General features: G+C 41.3%; 1 protein-coding gene across 1 annotated transcript in view; it reads left to right on the forward strand.

Annotated features, from left to right (window-relative positions):
• Window positions 1-19,242, forward strand: part of LOC120773352 — a 188,920-nt gene that overhangs the window by 168,255 nt on the left and 1,423 nt on the right. The window contains exon 9 of the mRNA XM_040102172.1: window positions 3,789-4,407. The gene's annotated coding sequence lies outside the window, so the exon portion shown is untranslated. The remainder of the gene's footprint in view (window positions 1-3,788; window positions 4,408-19,242) is intronic.

Consider the following 19,242-nt stretch of genomic DNA (forward strand, 5'->3'; position numbering starts at 1 on the left):
GCGCCGCGGTCTGCTGGCGGGCGTTGATAACTAAATGTGGCGCGCGGCTAATAGCCAACGGCGCATAAAGCTCAATTATATGCTGCAATTTTTGTTATTACTTTTCATTTCTTTAATTTGCTTTTTAATATGTGTGGCGTGTTTTTAGAACTTTTGCTTTTTTGCCTTTAATGCCATATTATTTTCACACTGGCAAATGACCCGCGGCGCGCGTGCAAATGTAATGAAGTTGCTTTTTGCTGCGTCTGCGCTTTTTAAATGTTATTTGATGCGCTTATTACTTTGTGATAAGCAGAGCGCTTTGAAGGAGAGTGAAATTTTCTCACTTTTGTAGCACTCATTTAAGCGGTTGAGAGGCATGAAGTTTGCTAATTTGTAGCATACAAAGGCAACACAAATGTGCGGCATGAGTTTTGCTGAGTATCGAAATTTTGCTAGCAAAATAAGAAGAAATAGTTATTATTTAGTGATAATTGCATAAATTTAACTTTGAAAAGACCGAAAGACTATCTCTTTCTCTAGCTAGTATAGGGTTTGTCCGGAAAGTAAAAGGACCGAGTCGATTTAAAAAAAATTGTTGAACCTATCGTTACGATTCCTTAAAAACTTTCAAAATAGGCTCCTTCTCCGTCGATTTAGCGTCACGAAAGGCATTTTCCGGAATAGCCTTAAGTGCCGTGGTGCATGCTGCTTGGATCCTCTCTGTCGTCTCAAAATGCTTGCCTTTCATCGGTCCGGGGGCTGTAGGGCGGCTGCGGAAGCGTTGGTATGCCGGCCTTGATTAAGTATCTGTTCACAAGAAAAGCGGTGTGAGCCGAGGCGTTCTCGTGGTGCTGTGATGCCTTGTCGGACCCGATTGACACTTCGTTTGAGTCTCTTAGAGATTTCCATGTAAAAATTGGCGTTGACGGTTTGTACAAAAGGAACAAATTCATGGTGGACAATGCCTTTGATGTCAGAAAAGACATTGAGCATCGTTTTCACTTTGAATTTGCTTATTCTTCCATTTTTAGGTGAGCAGACGCCGGCGTGTGCCATTCGGAAGATTGCCCCTTTGTCTCAGGGTCATACTCAAAGATCCATGGCTCGTCAATCTGTGATTACGTTATTCCACCTCTGCTCTAACGAACGCTGCAAAAGCACGCATGAAATGTTTGTCCTGACTCTCCAGGTGCTCGGAAACAACTGTCCAGCTGCTCGTTTGTTAGCTAGGAACGGTAGAATCCAGTCGGTGCGCGCACGCTCCGAAGTACAGTCGCGGCGGAAGAAAGGCAGTCCTATTAATTTCCGGACAAACTCTGTATATATCTGAAACTAAATCACCAATTTGAAACCGTCTCTAGTTTGGCATATACCGTTCCACTTGTATGACACCGCTTGTTACTGTGCAAACCTTGGATAATATTACATCCACTGGCGCTTACTTCACTTATTTTTTGGCTGTAGTTTACTGAAATTCCTACATTAAAGCTTGTTTAACTGTCAAGCTTAAACCTTTGAGCTTCGCTAAGGAAACCGACGCTTCGGCGATAACTTAAAGCACTTAACTCGCTGGGTTAGACCAAATTCCTGCAATTTATATATAGCTGTTAACTAGTGGCGCACGTGTTTTGAAAATATTTCTTGGCGCCTAAATGTAGGCAAGCATATGTAAGGTGTTACTCCCTGCGGCGCTTGTAAAAACATTTCTCGCACCTTTTGTGGCACTTACTTGCAGCTGCCTGTGTTGCAAATAAAGTTTTGCAACACTATTTACGGCATGCAAAAGTACGCAAGATTTTGCTCTGGTAATTTCTTGCTGTTTCTCACATTGCTGCTTACTACGCCACACCCTCATTTATTAAGCGCCCGAAATGCTCATAAATGTTGGTGGTTGTTGCCAAAAAAAAGCCAAAAACAAAACGCTGCAAAGACAAGAATGCAAGCGGCACACGATTGCTGGTGGCAAGCTTTGGCGCCTTACGGTATGCAACACAATGCATGAGCAAGTGCGCACGTGTGTGTGCGTTACCTTTAGTAACCTTTCTCATTTGCGAGCGCTATTCTTCATTTTTGGACTATTTTTTATTTTCATATTGCATTCATTTGTGTTATGATTTTCATTGCTTGTTACTACTTTTGATTTATTTTTCGCTACACTTATGCAAATGTTGCCGCCAAGTGCTAATAAATGAAAATAAAATTGCACCAAAAACTTGTTTTGTCTCCTTTTCAACTACAAGTTCGCTCGTCTTGAGTTTCGCGGCTTTGTTTGCCGCTGCTTTTCATCATACTTCAAATAATGGTTGCGAAACGAAAGTTTCAAAAGAAAATTTTATAGGAAACTACCCTGGAAACCACTAACTGGCTTAAACGTACGTACAAAATAATAATAGCAATAATTTTTAAAATTATTTTAATTTTTTTTTACAATTTTTGAAGTTGTGCATATGTAATTTTTTATAAAAAGGTTCTCATTAAAATTGTCGAACCATATCTGTTCATGCTGTGCATGCTTAAAACTTACTGTATTTATTTATACATGTGTCAGGGCAACATTGCATTGCTATAATCACTGCATGTTGAACTATGGCACTTAACGCAAGTAAAGGTGGCTATTAGACTCAGAGAATCTGAATTCTTAAAAGAACACGTATCTGAACACTCGGATATCCTCACACACTTTGATTGCGTTCCGGATCATCTGGATCATGGAATCGCCATTTCGAACTCTGGCAGATCCTTCTCTACCCATATACCGACGATGAAGCTATGGGTGGGAAGAAGCTGTTGGAGGAGAGGGGCAGGGAGCTTAGTTACGGATTGGTCATAGCTTGGGGGAAGGTTAGTGGAGGGGTTTACTGTCGGGAGCTCTCTATCAACTCCAGTTTCAGACTTCCTGACTATTGCAGTATCTTCCAGGGTGAGGTTTCAGCCATCAAGGTTGCAGCGGATTTCCTGCTCCCGAGTGCGTCCTCTTTTAGAGAAGTGACTAATCACTCAGATAGCAGAGCAGCGATACTATCCTTGAACTCACAGTGCGTTCAGGGTTGGTCGAAAAGTGTCTAACCTCCCTATCATTAGCATCGAGTGGCTTAGTGATAAGACTGGTAGCTGATGAGCTAGCAAGGAAAGGCACCCTAGAATCATTTTCGGTAGAATGGGAGCGAGTCGCTGCTCCTGCATCCTCTTTTGTTCTACTACTGGATAGGTGGGCCTCGCGGACGCTTGGCCAACGCTGGATCACTATCGGTACTTGCGCAGTCGCAAAAGCCAGATGTCTTATCAAACAAAAAAGTTTTCCACACAAGCATTTGATTCCGATCTTTGAATTTGCATGGCAGCTAGAAGCTATAATGGTCCGAAATCGACGGTTCCGACAAATGGGCAGCTGCTTAAAGAGAAAAGGTATAGTATACATTTTTTTTTTTTTGCAAATTAATCACAAATTTGATTTGAGTATTTTCACTGCATACCTATATGTATAGTTCCCACTTATAATAACGAAACATAAGTGCTCTTACTTTCTGTTATGTTACTTCATATTAAAAATAAAATTAAATTACATTTTCAAAAGTGTTGATATCTGTCATTGCAAAAGTTAGTTAAATGGTTTTCCCGAGACGAAAATTGATGGCAACCCTTTCTAAAAATGTTTATATTTTCTAGTTTCTTGTATAACTTTCAAAGTTGACATTATTATTCAGCTTTTATTTTTATTACTGCATATTCAATTCAATTATATTTGCATTTTCATCAAAAATATATTTTTATATATAACTTTCATTTTTTGTTTCGTTTCTTTAAAGACTAATCGCCTCCCGCAGCCTTGAATGGCGATCATGCGTGGTGATTCAATTGTCTACACAGCTATCACACCGAGCGCACTCTACACGCTGTATAATATGTGCTGACCGAGCTCAGCAGCAAGAAGAAGACATGTAAACAAATAGTGCTGATCAAATAAAAATAAAGTGCGCGTAATTAAATACGAAATTGTGATTTAGTGTAAATAAAAGCAAAGTTAAAAATAAAAAGTGCAAAAGTGCGTGCAATTGAGTGAAAAATGTGTGTGTAGTGCAGTGCAAAGTGCGATTTAGTATAAATAATAAAGTAAAATAAATAAAAGGCAATAATCCGTAAATCATGTGTTAGAGCAGAGTGTTTGCAAAATGCAAGTGGAAAGTGTGAAAATGTGAAAATATGTCTTTTGCAATGTGAAAAGTGTAAAATGTGTATGTGTGTGTAGTGAAGTGAAGAGTGGAAAGCAGTGAAAATCCATGCAGCAAGTGACTTGCCGCGAAAGTGGACACTCGGTGGCGGCAGCTTAAGTGGCTGACAGAAGTCGGAAGGCATTTAACATAAGGAATGTGCAAACAAATAAGAATGCGCTGCTGGCAGACGCGCTGAGACAGTAAATAATGCAAGGTAAGAATTGTTGGCAGTCACAGTTATTTATATTCGCGCTTTTGTTATCGGCGGCGACCATATTTATTTGTTTATTTATTTTGTTATAAGCGCGGGACAACAATACAATTGAGAGGAGGTTGCGTATGAAGTGTGAGTGTTGTAAAAGGGTGGCGGGGCAGTGTAAGGAAAGCTGAATTGAAATAAAAGACGAAAATCAAAACAGCGTGTGGAAATACGAAACAACACAAATATATTTATATGCGCATGTTTATGGGCGGAGCGCGAAGCATAAATAGTAAATAAAAATAAAATGAAAGGAACAATGTAAAAAAGTGCCGGTTGTGAAAAATTCGCGCGCCACACACAGGAAACACTTGTTTGACTTATGGCAACAGGAAGGATACAGCCAAAGTGGCAAAAGCACCTGTGCACACATACGCAGACGCTTTTTTCCGTGCTGGCGTTGGTGGCTGCACCGCTAACGGGGTGTATGCATACGAAAAAGGGTTAAGCGAAGACATAAAAAATATTCCATGCCTGCAATAACAATAATAAATTACCCGGCTTTGGTGGCATAGGAGCAAAGGACATATTCGCCAACTAAGCGGTTGAGCGCGTCAGCAATGGCGTGGGCGGCTGGAGCGATAGGCCACAATAGGCAAGCGTTGATGATGATGATAAGGCAATGGTGTGAGAGATGTGAGTGAAATTTGATGGTGTGTGGCGATGCAAAGATGGTATACATTTTGGTAAGCCGAGCCATTTAAAGAGTGGTGTTGTTGTTAAGACTGCCGCCACCGTAGAAATGCAAAATTGTCACCTGTCGGACAACAAAAGCCGGCAACCAAGTTGCTGACACGCCCGCCGCGCTATTTACTTAACTATGGGTGTAAACAACACTGCGGATTATGGTTTGTGTCAGATGCTACAGCCTGAATAACGATGTGCAAATTGTGTGAAGTGGGCGATGGATAGACGAGGGGCAATATTTGAGTGCAGCGCATATTTGAATATACATACATATAACAGCAGCTTGAGTTGTAAGACCAACTCTCAGCATTTAAGAATGCATCCGGGATTATGAAATTTGCTTTTGCGGGGAAAACGAGGAATACCTCAGCTATTGGTTGTTGTAACGGTAGATAAAATTTCCCACATAATATTAAAAGAGGCTGCTAAGTTGGAAGACCTTAGCTCGAAAAAAATTCGAATCCGTTTCGATTATATGGACTCGGGACTCGATGGCCGTGGGGACTGATTTCTCAGCTACTGTTGTTTTTAATTTAACGGCTCTAAGCACAGTTTGTTGATAGTATGCCAGCTATTGTCATCGGGGTCAACTAAAGCGCGTTCCAAGTACGCGTTCGTTCAATTGAATTCGCAGCAGCGGAAAGTGGTGTTAAGTCTTCCGCTTTTCGTTGAAATTTCCTATCGGATTATTGTTGTAATTAAAATCGCACACAAACAGATTAACAAATTCATGCGAAACACTGTCTTTATCTGCATCTTCACTTTCACTTACACTTTCGCAGCTGCTGCCACACTTTGAGACTCTTCACCACCGCTCACCGCCACTTTAATCTCACACATTTTCTCTTTTATGCGATGTTTGAAAATAATTGAAAATTAAGCAAAGCCATAAGAAATGTTTAATGCTTTTTGTTTAGTGTGAATAGATGAAGCGTATAATAGCCTCAGCTACTCGATAGTAAGCAAATGAGCGCACGTGCTTGAATGAGTGTATGTTTGTGTGGATGTGTGTTTGTAATAAAATAAATTGATAGCGCATTAGAAACTAATGTGTTCTCTACACACTATGCGCAAAGTCTCATGCATAACCTTCCAGCGCGACAGAGAGATGTGGAGTTGGTATGATACGTATTGGAAAAGGCTCCGCTCGCTACGTGATATGGTGCTAGTACTTCAGCACCGTCTATGGAAAAGCAATAGCAATTGGTCCTCGGTATGAATGCTAAGTGTTATTAAGCCTTGAGGTATGCAAACAGATTTTAATAACGTAAAAGTTTAATCGCGCTTGCATTGATTCCACTAGATTTTGAAATAATGAATTAAAATAAGATACAGCTTTGGTATATAGTCATGCAAATACTGGTTTTACCGGGCGGAATTGCTTAAAGAATAAATTTTTATTAGACAACTTATCGAAAAGCAGCACTTAGGTCGCTGAACTCCACGCGAAGTCTTGGGTTTGGAAACAATTGGTTTATTCGAACGGCTTGGAATAGTTATTTGCTAAGTTTATGCCGCTTAGTTAGAACTACTTGTAGACTTTTCTAATCCTTGGATAAATTTAAGTGTGTTTTGGTGTGGATTCTTAAACTTCAAAGCTTCGTGTAAAGAACGGATGGATTTTTGGAAGATTTCTAAAGTGGTTGCGCCAAGTGACTGCTGTTAAGAACTCTTTTAAAAGTATATATAGGCAACACTTAACTTTCGCAAAGTCATTGGATCTTGTTCAGTCCACAACTGGGGTCTCTTCATTTCAATAGATTCGCATTTACATCGCATTTATTTTAAGCTTGATCGCGTATGATGAGGTTCGAATGCCAATTACGCGCCTTAAGAACAAGGAAGGGGCCGGAGACGAATAATTACCGGCCGAGCAATTTATATACGGTGGCGAAGAACTGACAAAGTGCAAGCATCAGCTTCTTCATGCCCGACGATTGAAACCTACAGGGTTTGTCCGGAAAGTAATAGGACTGAGTCGATTTAAAAAAAATTATTGAAATAGTCGCTGCCATCGCGATTTCCTAGTATTGTAGGCGTCACGTAAGGAATTCTCCGGAGTAGCCTTAAGAGCCGAGGTGTACGCTACTTGCATCTCCTCAGTCGTCTCAAAATCCTTGCCTTTCATCGGCCTTTTCAGGCAAGGAAACAAGAAAAGTCCGGGGCGGCTGCGGAAGTGTTGGGATGCCGGCCTTGGTTAGGTAGATGGTGTGAGCTGGGGCGTTCTCATGGTGCAACTTCCATTCAGCTGCGATGTCTTGTCGGGCCCGATTGCTCCTTTGTTTGAGCCTCTTGAGGACTTCCACGTAAAACTTGGTGTTGACGGTTGGTCCAGGAGGAACAAATTTATGGTTGGCGATGCCATTGATGTCAAAAACGACAATGAGCATCATTTTTACTTTGGATTTTCTCATTCTTCCGGTCTTTATCAGAGACCTCTTCCCGGCCTGGCTTGATCTTAAACATATCAAACGTCTCTGTACATGCCCGCTACAAAGTACACGCGCGGCGGAAGAAAATCAGTACTATTACTTTCCGAACGAACCCTGTAAGTGCGCTCTGCCCAATCCACAAAAAGGTGGACGAACCCCACAACCTGAAAACTGAAGCGTCATGTACCCGCCGGTGGAAGCAGATATAGAGGATGACCACCACTCCGTTGGAGAGATCAGACGGAGAAATCCTGGCTGCACTTGATATCTCAAATTGACGAAAAAAGCGAAAAGACAGAACGACTGCCGCGCCGTTGTTAACCAATGAAGGAGTTTTTATTCACAGTGCAGTAAAAATCAGCATACTCAACTCGTGTATCCACTGCCAGAGATATTAGTTGTAAGGTCATACTTTCTTCGACGAAACTCTTGAGCATACATGATACGCTGTCAGCGTGGAATAAAATCCAAATTACATTTCAGCGAATGTAATAATAACTATAAACCGGATTTTACGACTAAGAACCAACTGCTTTCCACAGAAGCAATTTGCGACACATTTTCCCACAGATTCCCAGAAACTAAACAAGTTATTATACTTTCACCTTGAAACTGTAGATAAACAAAATTGGAACTACAAATGATTTATTCATATCTACGTACGCACCCACGGTTTTTTGCATGTATTTTTCGCCGTAACTTGAAGAGATTTGCATTGAAATGAGCGTGCGACACCACAAATGCAATAACGGAATTCATTTATTTCCCTTGGAGGCGGCAGTAATTTATATAGACGTTTCAGCGCCTAAAAGCAATCTAACACTTTCTCTGTAATAAAATACGTAACTGTATGCTTGTATATTAAAAAATTCCCACAATCTGTCAGCTGCTTTTAGGCGCTAGTTTTTCGTGCATAGCATAGCTTACTTGTAGGCACTCAATTTTATGCGACACCAAGAATCACAAATAAAAGCAAACAGTTGTTGTTGTGCGCGCGCTAAAGTGCCGCCAACGCGTATGCATATGTATGTGTAGAGACAGCACATAGCATATTTATGGGCGCCCGGGCGTTATGATAAACGACGTGCGGGTGTAGTGGTAGAAATCGCGTTGGAAACTCGTGAAATTGGTAACAAGAAATTGTGAGTGTATACAGTTTACGTTTTTTTACAGGTGTATATGTGCGCGTCAAAGAAAATGGCTAAATAATGTGCGCTTTGCTTACACACACACTCGCGTGCTTGTATATGTTATACAAATACCCCACACAGTTGTGTGTGTGCGTGTCTGTCTCTGCCGATATTCCTGCAAATTTGCGCTTTCTCCGCGGCGCTGCTGTGCGCTGCCTGGCAGGTGGTCTCTGCAATTCAAAGCTACACGCCGCACCAGCCATATACACCGCGTGCTGACATCACTACTTGTATATACATATGTATGCATGTGTGTGCGTGCTTGTGAGCTTAGCGCAAAAGAAATGAAATTCAAATGTGTATAGTGAAGTGATTTCTGAAGTTTGGCACTTTTGCTATTTTCCCTGTCAACTGCGCTTGCCGCAAGTGTGCCTGTGCGTGTGTGTGTGGAAGTGTATAACTGCGCAGTTGGAAATCAATTTGGCAGACAGTTAGTTTTAGTTTCGCATATGCAAGAGGTAGCGGGCGGTGGCGCTTTTAAAAAGCGAAAAACAAAACACCGGCTTCACACACACACACACACATCTATATGTTGCTTGCAAGCGAGTTGCGTCACACACATACAAAGATAAATTAATATTCAGCCAAAGTTTCAGCTTTTTTAGCCATTTTTGTGAGCGTGTGTGGGCGCTTTTTGCCAGTTTAAGTTTCAAAGGCGCATTCGCTGCTCTTTCGGCAGCGCGTAAATAAATTAGAAAGCAGCAAATGTTGCTTGCCTTCAACGCCAACGTGTGCATTTATGAAGATCCAGAATAAATTTCGACGCTTAAAGTGTTGCAACTTTTTTGCACAACAAACACATACAAACAGTGTGCTCGAAATTATTCGCTGCAAGCAGCTGCTGCGGCTGTGTACCAAATTATTTTTGCAATTTTCATTGAATTTTAATTTTCTCTACTCAAAATTGCACACAAAAATTGTTGCTTAAACGCTTACGTGGCATCTTTTATGGTTGAATTGACAAACAGGCCAGCGAGCCTGGTTTTGGTTTTTGTTGTTGATATGCGAGATGTTGTTGTTGTGGCAATAATTGCTGATGTGTTATGATAATGAAATGTTTAAAGGCATAATTGAAATTGAAAATGCTCACACACTTCTCCGTGCACTTTGGGCTACAGCTACATATAAGCGAGTGTAGGGTTGCCAGACAGTGCTGAAAAACAAGCTTTTTTTTTAATATTTTCATTTTCCAATCGTTTTGTCAAGCCTTCAAGGGTGCGTTAACAATATGTTGCACGCTCCTTTTGACGGATTAGATATACATAGTATGTATAGAGATCGGATCCAGAAAAAGGAACCACAAGAATAACTACAGTTAGCGCCCATTCTTAAAATGTAATGATAATCACATCTGAGTTTGTTTTCCACGACCTTGACCTTTGATAAGGTCTCCGTATTGTAGTTTGCCACAGGTTAGATTATGTTTTGCCTTGTCACTGCTCGCCTTCAAACGGATGTTCTTAAACTACCAAGAGGATAATTGGTCAAAGACCGGAAGCCATATATAAAATAATCGTTTCTGGCAACTCCCAAGGGAATGGCAAACAGAGAACTTTCCTCACTTGCGTGAACTTCTGCACATGACTCCATCATCCGCGATATTTCAATCTCAGTCTGGCAAAAGCCTGGCAATAGAGGACGAATGAACAAGATGATTCCACCTCGCCTTTCTCCATACCGTTTTGACAAAGATCGTCCGAGAAAATACTTAGTCGTGCGCATGTGCACCTATTGGACAGTATCCAGTCAGAACCCCAACAATAGGCAGATTGATCTCGCACGGCACGGTGATCTCGCACAGATCTCACAGTCAGAGTGGAAGCACACCTCACTGAAGGAGACTACACTTCGGAGCAGTATATCTACCGCAGTCTTGATGGCAACCATGTAGTCTACCTAAGTTGTTACAAGGAACCCATCTCTTAGTAAAATCTGGTCAGTTTGGTATATTCCAATCTTGAGTGACTTTATTTCAGTACTCAGAGAGTTGCTGTGACCTGGTCTCATTACATCAATTTCCAGTCATCATTTTAACTAGCTTTTATCCACTTTTAATTGATAGAAGTAAAATTGAACAAACCAAGTGTCTCTTATGATAGTTTCATGACTTACATATGTCTGACTCATTTCCTTATACTTTCCCATCCTAAGCCTAACGAACGCATTTCGCAAATATTTCCCAACCTCACTAGTAAGGCTGCAGAAAAGCATCTGGCAACCCTATACGACATCATGCATACGCTTTGATGAGCGTAAAACTGGCAAGCACCAACTTAAATTGCCAATAAGTGAACTTTAAATGGCCACAGGAGGAGACAGAAATAATGCAAACAAACAGTCAATGACGGACGAAAGCAGAACCAATAAAAATAACAACAACAGCAGCACCAAGCAAGCAAAAAGCCACAAGAGTACAACAAAAACAAACCGCAGCGTTGGCAACAACAACGATGACGTCAGCAAGAAATTCAAAAGGCGTTGAAGAGAGCGACGATGAAGCAGATAATTATGATGAGGTGATGGGAGATGGAGAAAATCGATGTCGAGAGGAATGAAGTAGCAATATGTGAAATAAATGCGTAGGCTGCTGAAGCAGGCAGTGCGGCGTGCGCCTTGAGTGAAAGAGTTCAAGTGTATGTGTGTGTGTTTGTGTGGATGAGTGGGCGAAGGCTGCAAGTGCAGGAAGTGTGATAATTACGTGTGAATGTCGAACGTGGCTCCACATCCTGACAACGGCTGCCACAGCAACGCATACACAGCTGCGGTTGACGTCGCCATCAACAGACTCATCAGGCACACCAACAGACACACCAGCAAGCCGCTCAGCAGCGACAGCAGCATAGCGACGCCCACATTTCCGACGCCAGCGCACCTATGTTCGTCATCATCTTTGCCATCAACGTCTACTCAGCTCAGCTCCGCTCCGCTCGGCATAACCCAGCTCTGCGCCGCTTTTTGGCCTGTGGCGCTGGCAGCAATGTTGCAAAAAATTTAATTATGCTCGCTCGCTCGATTTGCAAGAAATGCAATTTTCCACCAAACGCGCTGCCCGCCAATTCAAGACGGATGGGGTAAGGCCGGCGATTGACTGCTCTGTAGCTCGGCGTGCAGTGCGGCAAGAGCACTCAGCCGCAACCGGCAGAAAATCAATTCGGATTCTCGCCTTTGGCGATGTCTGAATGCGCTACGTAGCCGACTCATAACTGTTCCTGCCGGCCTGTGTGTGTGTGCGTGTACGCTGACGACTGTTCACAACATGTCATATGCCAATGTGGCAAGATTACTACGTTGGTGTTGCCATTTATTATATTATTCGCCATGCACACGCATATCAACGCACACAGTTCTTCTGCCAACCTGTTTATTTGTATGTGTGTCTGTGCGACTTCGTTAGCTTGTGCGACGGTATTTATGTCTATCCGCCGCTGCATTGCCGCAACAGCATCAACTTTTGCGCTTTGCGGTGGTTCGCCTTCAGTGTTGGCCTGAATAAATCAAGACTCAGAGCCAATTGAGTTGTCTGCGCGGCAATGCGCGACTTGCCAGCCGTGCTCACGGTGATCGAATGCATATGCCAACTAGGCATGCACACACGCTCTCACTCGCTCGTCCCGCAGAAGAAGTGACAATGAACATTTCGCTCCCAAAATGTGTGTATATTTGTGTGTATACACTTGTTAACAGAGTCTGAAATAAACAGTTGCCTCACTTCGAGTGCCAAATAAATTTTCAACTGCCACTTACGAATGGTCCTACTGTGGCGTGCATTAAGATGCCATACAAACATTTTTGAAGAATTTATTCTTGCGCCATCAATGTAGTTTTCGTTATAAAATTTGTGGGTCTACATTCCAGTCGTAGTAGCTTCATATATAGTCGAAAAAGTCTTTTCGTATTTCTAATCAAACTTCAACTTATTTTTTTTATATTTATAATGAACTTTAATGAACCAAATATGCAAATATGTACCATTTTGGTTGACCACTCTTTGTCATTTTTCCGCTAGAGACATTATTCTATCAGTGTAAAACTTTTCTGATTTCTCGGCGAAAACCTGAGACAAGTAATTTTCATTCCTCCATTAAGGAAGTTCTGCATTGACCTAAACAAAAAGTAGTCCGATGGTGTAAGATCAGGACTATATAGTGGATGCATCAAAATTTCCCAGCCAAGCTCTCTCAGTTTTTGCCGAGTGATCAAAGATGTGTGTGGTCTAACGTTGTCCTGTTGGAAGCGAAGCCCTTTCTGTTGATCAGTTCTGGCTGCTTGCCGATTGCTTGCTTCAATGTCATCAGTTGTTGACAGTAAAATGTAGAATCAATCGTTTGACCAGGTTGGAGCAGGTCATAGAGGATGATTCCTGTCCAATCCCACCAAACACTCAGCATAGCCTTTCGAGGCGTCAATCCTAGCTTTGCGACCATTTTTTGAGCTTAGTGACGCTCGGACCATGATCGTTTTCGCACATTATTGTCGTATTTGGTCCACTTTTCGTCTCCAGAAATGGTTCGATTTCATTTCGTTTCAGCAAAGAATCGCAGATGTTAATTCGGTCCATTAAATTTTTCAAAAGCCATTCATGTGGCACCCAAACATCGAACTTCTTTTTGTAGCTAGCCTTTTTTAAAAGGTTCAAAACCATTTGATAAAAAATGTTAAGTTCCTTAGCGACGGTCCTGGTCAATCCTTTCTATAACTTCATCGACTTTTTCAACGATAGGTTGACCAGAGCGAGATGCATCCTTCACATGGAAATTTCCAGAACGGAAGCGAGCGAACCATCGACCAAAGACTTTTTCGACTACCCAATATTGTGATAAAATGAGGACTTAAAGTAGTAGAACTTCAGGGAAGGTATACACGTCAGTTAAGTTCTGGTTAACTGCAACGAAAGAAGGAGTCTTGGTTGCATTAACCGGAACTTAACTGACGGTTGGCTGCTTACCAGACATTGAGACAACGGCCGTGAAATTTTAGGAATGCACCACAACTTGTGGTCTATTGTGTTCTTTCCTATTATTACAACACTTTATTTTACCCAGTTGAATCAAAAATTCGTATTAAAGCTCCAGAGCTAATAGTTGTGCCATACCATATTTTTACACCAGACTAATTAACCCTCTTTGGGTTAATTGCGTTATTTTTATTATGCGGTTTAATGCCACTTCATATCTTCTGCTCAGATCTAAATTGGTCAGATATGATTTATTATGTCTCTGTGTAAGTGTGTATACCAAATTCTAGATTATATTTCTTAATTTACCTCATCACTTCGTCTTTCTTTAACTCTTCATAAAGTAATGAGATACTGAGTTCAAAAGTGGAATACCAAGGTCGCACGATTATCTAGTTGGCCCCCAAGCACTGCCATAGTTGGAGCTCGTCTCTAATATCCTCCCTCTTCTATGCCCTACGCCATTTGTAGTGAGTTCAGTAGGCCATGCTGCCGATTATAACGAGCTATTTCCTAGTCCATAAACTTGCTAGCATCTGAATTGCTGCCAACAACAGCGCCTATGCGTTGTGCAGCTCCTCAAAAGCAAATAAATAAATTTTGCTTGGAAGTCACAAAGCTCTGTGACATTCAAAATAATCAAATATCACGTGAGTTGTCACTAATATTATAGGTATGTATGCCGTACATATGTTTGTTTGTGGATACTCGTATGATCCAATGCTTGTTTACCAACAACAGACGTTCTTAGCCAAATCAAGTTTGCGCAACTTTCAGCTAAACTTTACTCCAATGGCATTTTCTGCGCCAACTTCGTAGTCGTAAATTGTCGAAAGTTTGGTTTGTGGTCAAATGGTCCTGCACGCGCTGCCAATGCTGGCTGAAGTGACAGCCAACCGCACGCCAACTAACGGTACGTTTGGGCAGATGTGTGGTGTGTGTGTGGGAATGCACTTTTGAGTAAGTGAGCGTGCGTATATGTCTCGGTATTGACTTAAATCCTCAGCTCAGTGCATGCGTTTGGGGATCTATTAGAAGTAAACCGGGCATTGTCACTGCGGGCGCACAGTGAAAACTTTCAAATTGGGAAATTTTGACAGATTTGTGGTTGAAAGGTTTAAGAATGCTATCAACTAACTAACTGTAAGTCATATGGGCAGCTCAAGAGCATGATGCATTTATACACTCTACTTCGGGAATGTGGCGTGTGTTCGCTAGGTTGGAATGCGAACTGAGAGAGAGTGAGTCTGTAGAGCGGGTGTTGCAAGTGCAGCATGTTCTTTTGGCAGCAAAGTTTTGTGGTTGCATTGCATGTGCACAGGGCTTCGGAAGTTAGTCGCTGTGGCGGTGTTAAATGGTTAACTTGGCTTAAGGAATTTTCAAATCAAGTTTTCTATGAAAACTAGCGCAGATCTTTATATGTTTGTGAGAACGATGTGGGGATATATTTTACGCATGATTTATCGTATTGTTACCTTCCAAATTGGTCATTCTGTTCAGTCTCCATTTATAATGTGTCATGCTAGCAACTCATCATTATTTGTCGTTCATTCTGTATCTCCCACATTCCCGTCCTGATACATGGTGCAGAGGCATGGACATTGGCAACCTTTGATTAGTCGTAGTTAGGACTGTTCAAGATAAAGGTTTTGCAGAAGAATTATAGTCCTTTAGGCATTTTTCGTTTCCAGACAGTCGGGTCTACGTAACTGGAACAGACCCGGTTTTTTTATCCGGCCAACGACTGTCAACTCGGCAGATTTCTGCCGCTACAACACCAACAACCGCAGTCGATAGTTTAGCAAATCCATATATAGCGCCTACGTTGGCTAGATCATCCTATTCAGATGGTTGACAACACCACATCTTTGAATGAAATCGATTCAGTATTCGACGATGGAAGCAGAGGAAAAGGAAGAACTCCAGTCCGTCGTAGAAATAAGGTGGAGAATGGCTGCACTAGAATTGGCGCCAAATAGCGAAGAGAAGAAACTACTGGCGCACCGCTTTTAACTCGGCTATAACAGCGTCAGCGGTGTCTACGCCAGTAACTATTTCTATTTATCTTTCACAGTACTATTTTGCTTTCAATCTTTGCTGATCTATAATTTTATCCGTATCCGTAGTTCTCTCACTCTCCCACTCTGTTGTAATTTTTTCTACCAATACATCTCTCTCCCTCTGCCTCTAACTATATCTCTCTCCTAACCTACTATCTATCTCTAGCTTTATCTTTGGAACAGTTACTCTCTCCATGTTACTCTATCTTTGCTCCTTCTTTCTGTCTCTGACTCTACAAATGTCTTTCTCTCCTAACGTATCATCTATCCTCATTTTTACATCTCCGCTTTTTTCTGTAAATGGTATTCCACTCATGCTGCTTTCAGTTTCTCCCCTCCACTAGTAAACCACAAATTTTATGAATATTTTCGCAAAAAATTCTAAATCAAAACTCCACCGATATTAAACGTAGCTTTTATTTTTTCGCACATATCGCTTGTATATTCATATGTGCATTCCTATTGCAGCAACAAGGAAAAAGTGAAAACTCTGGGGCAAATAAAAACGTAGCAAAATCGTAGCAAAACCTCGCTGAAGCATTGCGAGTGTGGTGTGAATGGAGCTTCGGCCTAAAGCCTTAGAATAACCAATAAAAGTTAACGGCTATGAAAGCTTATAGCGTGTTTAGATTTTGGTGTGCTTCCGGTTTTTATATGCCCAACTTTTTTACACTCGAAGCACACATGGAAAAATAGTTGCAAGCTGCTTTATGCCATAAACAAATACCCAGTTATACAACAAACCATATAAACGAGCAACTACGACAAACGGTGTTTAGATACTAAAAGTAAACAGTAAAAATGTAGTATGTTGTTGGCGACTGGTAGAAAAGTATCAAATGAGCGGCGGACAACCACTGTAAGCGTTGTAGAACTGTACCAAAAGGGTACTGTCGCCTCGAAGAAGAATCCAGAATTCTCAGGAAACTCACTGGGTTCTTTTCTATACGGAGACCGTGATATATTTGCAAAGAGAACAGGAAACTCGGAAGTAACTAATTGGAAAAAACAAAGTCAGCGGCTCAACGAGTTATCTAACTTTGCATGATGATCGAAGAACCTCCCAGCACATGGACACAATTGAGTATACTTGTCTTCTTTTCATCCAGATATTCGTTACACCACACTAACTCACATCAGCAGCTCATACTGGGACCTCATTGCTGGAAACCTCCCGCCAATGCGTGATATTTCGCCCAGGCTCTCAGTTTATGTAGTAATTTCTTGATTAACAGCATTTAATTTTACTGCGCCTTTAACTTTTTACAACCAGCGGTATGGCAACTCTGCACACACTAAAGTAACACCGTAAATTTTACCACAAAACTGGAATTTAGTTTTCGAAATGTGAAAACTTTTCCACCAACCTTTCGAGACTCACTCATTCGCCCATCAACTTGCGCACAGTAGTGCGATTCTCTAAATTTATTCATATGCTGATTCGGAGCTGTCACTTTGCATGCACTTTTCACGCTGCTTAGCCTTTGGAGTTATGGTGCTGAGCGAAGGAAAAAAGCTTGTAGAATAGCGAAATAGAAATAAACGAGTCGGAGAGCGGAAGACAGTGCGAAAAATCATTTGTGAGTAAGTGAGCGCCACTTGTGAAGAATCTATTCGCTATGAAACAAGAAGGTTCTTCCTTCATATATTTATAGCTGCAATTTTCGCTGACGAAATGCTGAAATGAGTATGTCAACTGCTTTGCTGTTGTTTTCATAATGAGCGTCATTTAATTTCTAATTAAAATTTTCGCCATAAATAGTTATATGCCTGTAATACATACAGCGCTGGCTATAGATGAGCTCTAGTTTAATTTAACTTTTATGCAATCACACACCCACACATACGCAGCCACACGCGCGCATAAAGCATCACCGCAAACCGCAATGTCAAAAACGAAATTTCCACTATGCCCGTTAAAATGCTGATCCTAAATGTATGCTTCACTCACTGCCGCACAACGGTTGTTTGCATAATACTTCGTGTGAGAGCGCGCTGACTTTGTTTGAAGCACTTTTGGGGTTAACATACTTTTAGGCGGCAGTTAGTAATTAAATGCTTACGCAACAATTACGCTACTCATGAATATTTCACTTCTAGAAGAAATTGCAAAATATTTTAATTCATTTTTCAGGGCTGATTTTGGTGTAAGACACAATCGTTGTGTTCTGAAATGATTAATGATGTATTTTTGTTGTCAAAGTCTTTGATTAACACCTCCTAACGTAATCAAAACTTATAGTTTTTGATAGTCGAAAAAGTCTTTTCGTATATCCAATCAAACTGAACTTTAATGAACCAAATATGCAAATATGTACCATTTTGGTCGACCATTTTTTGCCATTTTTCCGCTAGAGTCATTGTTCTATCAGTGTAAAACTTTTCTGGTTTCTCTGCGCAAACCTGCGACAAGTAATTTTCACAGGCTTCCATTCCTCCATTAAGGTCAGGGCTATATGGTGGATGCATCAAAACTTCCCAGCCAAGCTCTCCCAGTTTTTGCCGAGTCATTCCGTCCATTAATCTATTGACAAAATACGAAAATACTTTTTCGACTACCCATTATTTATGCCTTAGAAAAGTAATTATTTCTTTATGAATGATTTTTTTCGCTCACATAAGTCTTCGAACTTTAAAAATTTAATCACACAATATTTGTAACATCACGTAGGTTAATTTCAAAAACTAGGTTCATTAAAAAGTCTACGCCAACAGCACTTGAAGGCATATATTTAGGCGCAGCACCACTTAGGTATGCGTAAATCATACATAGCACACCTCAAGAAAGGCAAGCTGGATGCTGGAAAGAGCCGCAACAGCAGCGCTAGGCTATATAACGGTACAACTACTTGTGGCACGTCGCCATTCGCACGTGCGTATCCTTTCAATTTCTACGATTTTCAAAGCACCGTTATAAATAAATAAAAAGGATTTTACACCCAGCAAGCAGTTCACAGACGCACGCACACATACGTGCCTATTCGCATACACGCATGCATTGCATTGGCTTTAGTCAATCTTATTTACTTCTATTTCTGATGCCATTTGCTAAGCCACACAGACTCATTCATTTATTTATTTATTTATCAAATGCACCACTGCTTCGGCATTGCAATTTCGAAATTGCAAATTTAATGGCAAACTAATACATGCCAACGGGCATATGCGATAGGCGAGTGCCTGCATGCCCGCGAGCGTGTGTGTGTGTGTGCGTACGTCGTGAAAGGATTGAGAAATTGAATGCGATTTGCGTTGTTTGAATTTAAATTAAAGTTCAGCATTAATAATTAAGCTTAGATTTCTCGTTCAGCTTCGCACGTGCTCCCTATACGTCGATTTGTCGGTATGTGAGCCCGCACGTAGGGATCCCCGTCTTCTCGCATGCACACATTCGCCATTTGCGTTCGCAGCGAAAACGTGAAATTAAATGCTCACTTGTCTTTGGCGACGACGTGCGCTGGCAATCA

The sequence above is a fragment of the Bactrocera tryoni genome, chromosome 4 (assembly GCF_016617805.1).
Source record: "Bactrocera tryoni isolate S06 chromosome 4, CSIRO_BtryS06_freeze2, whole genome shotgun sequence".
In the NCBI taxonomy this organism is placed as follows: domain Eukaryota; kingdom Metazoa; phylum Arthropoda; class Insecta; order Diptera; family Tephritidae; genus Bactrocera; species Bactrocera tryoni.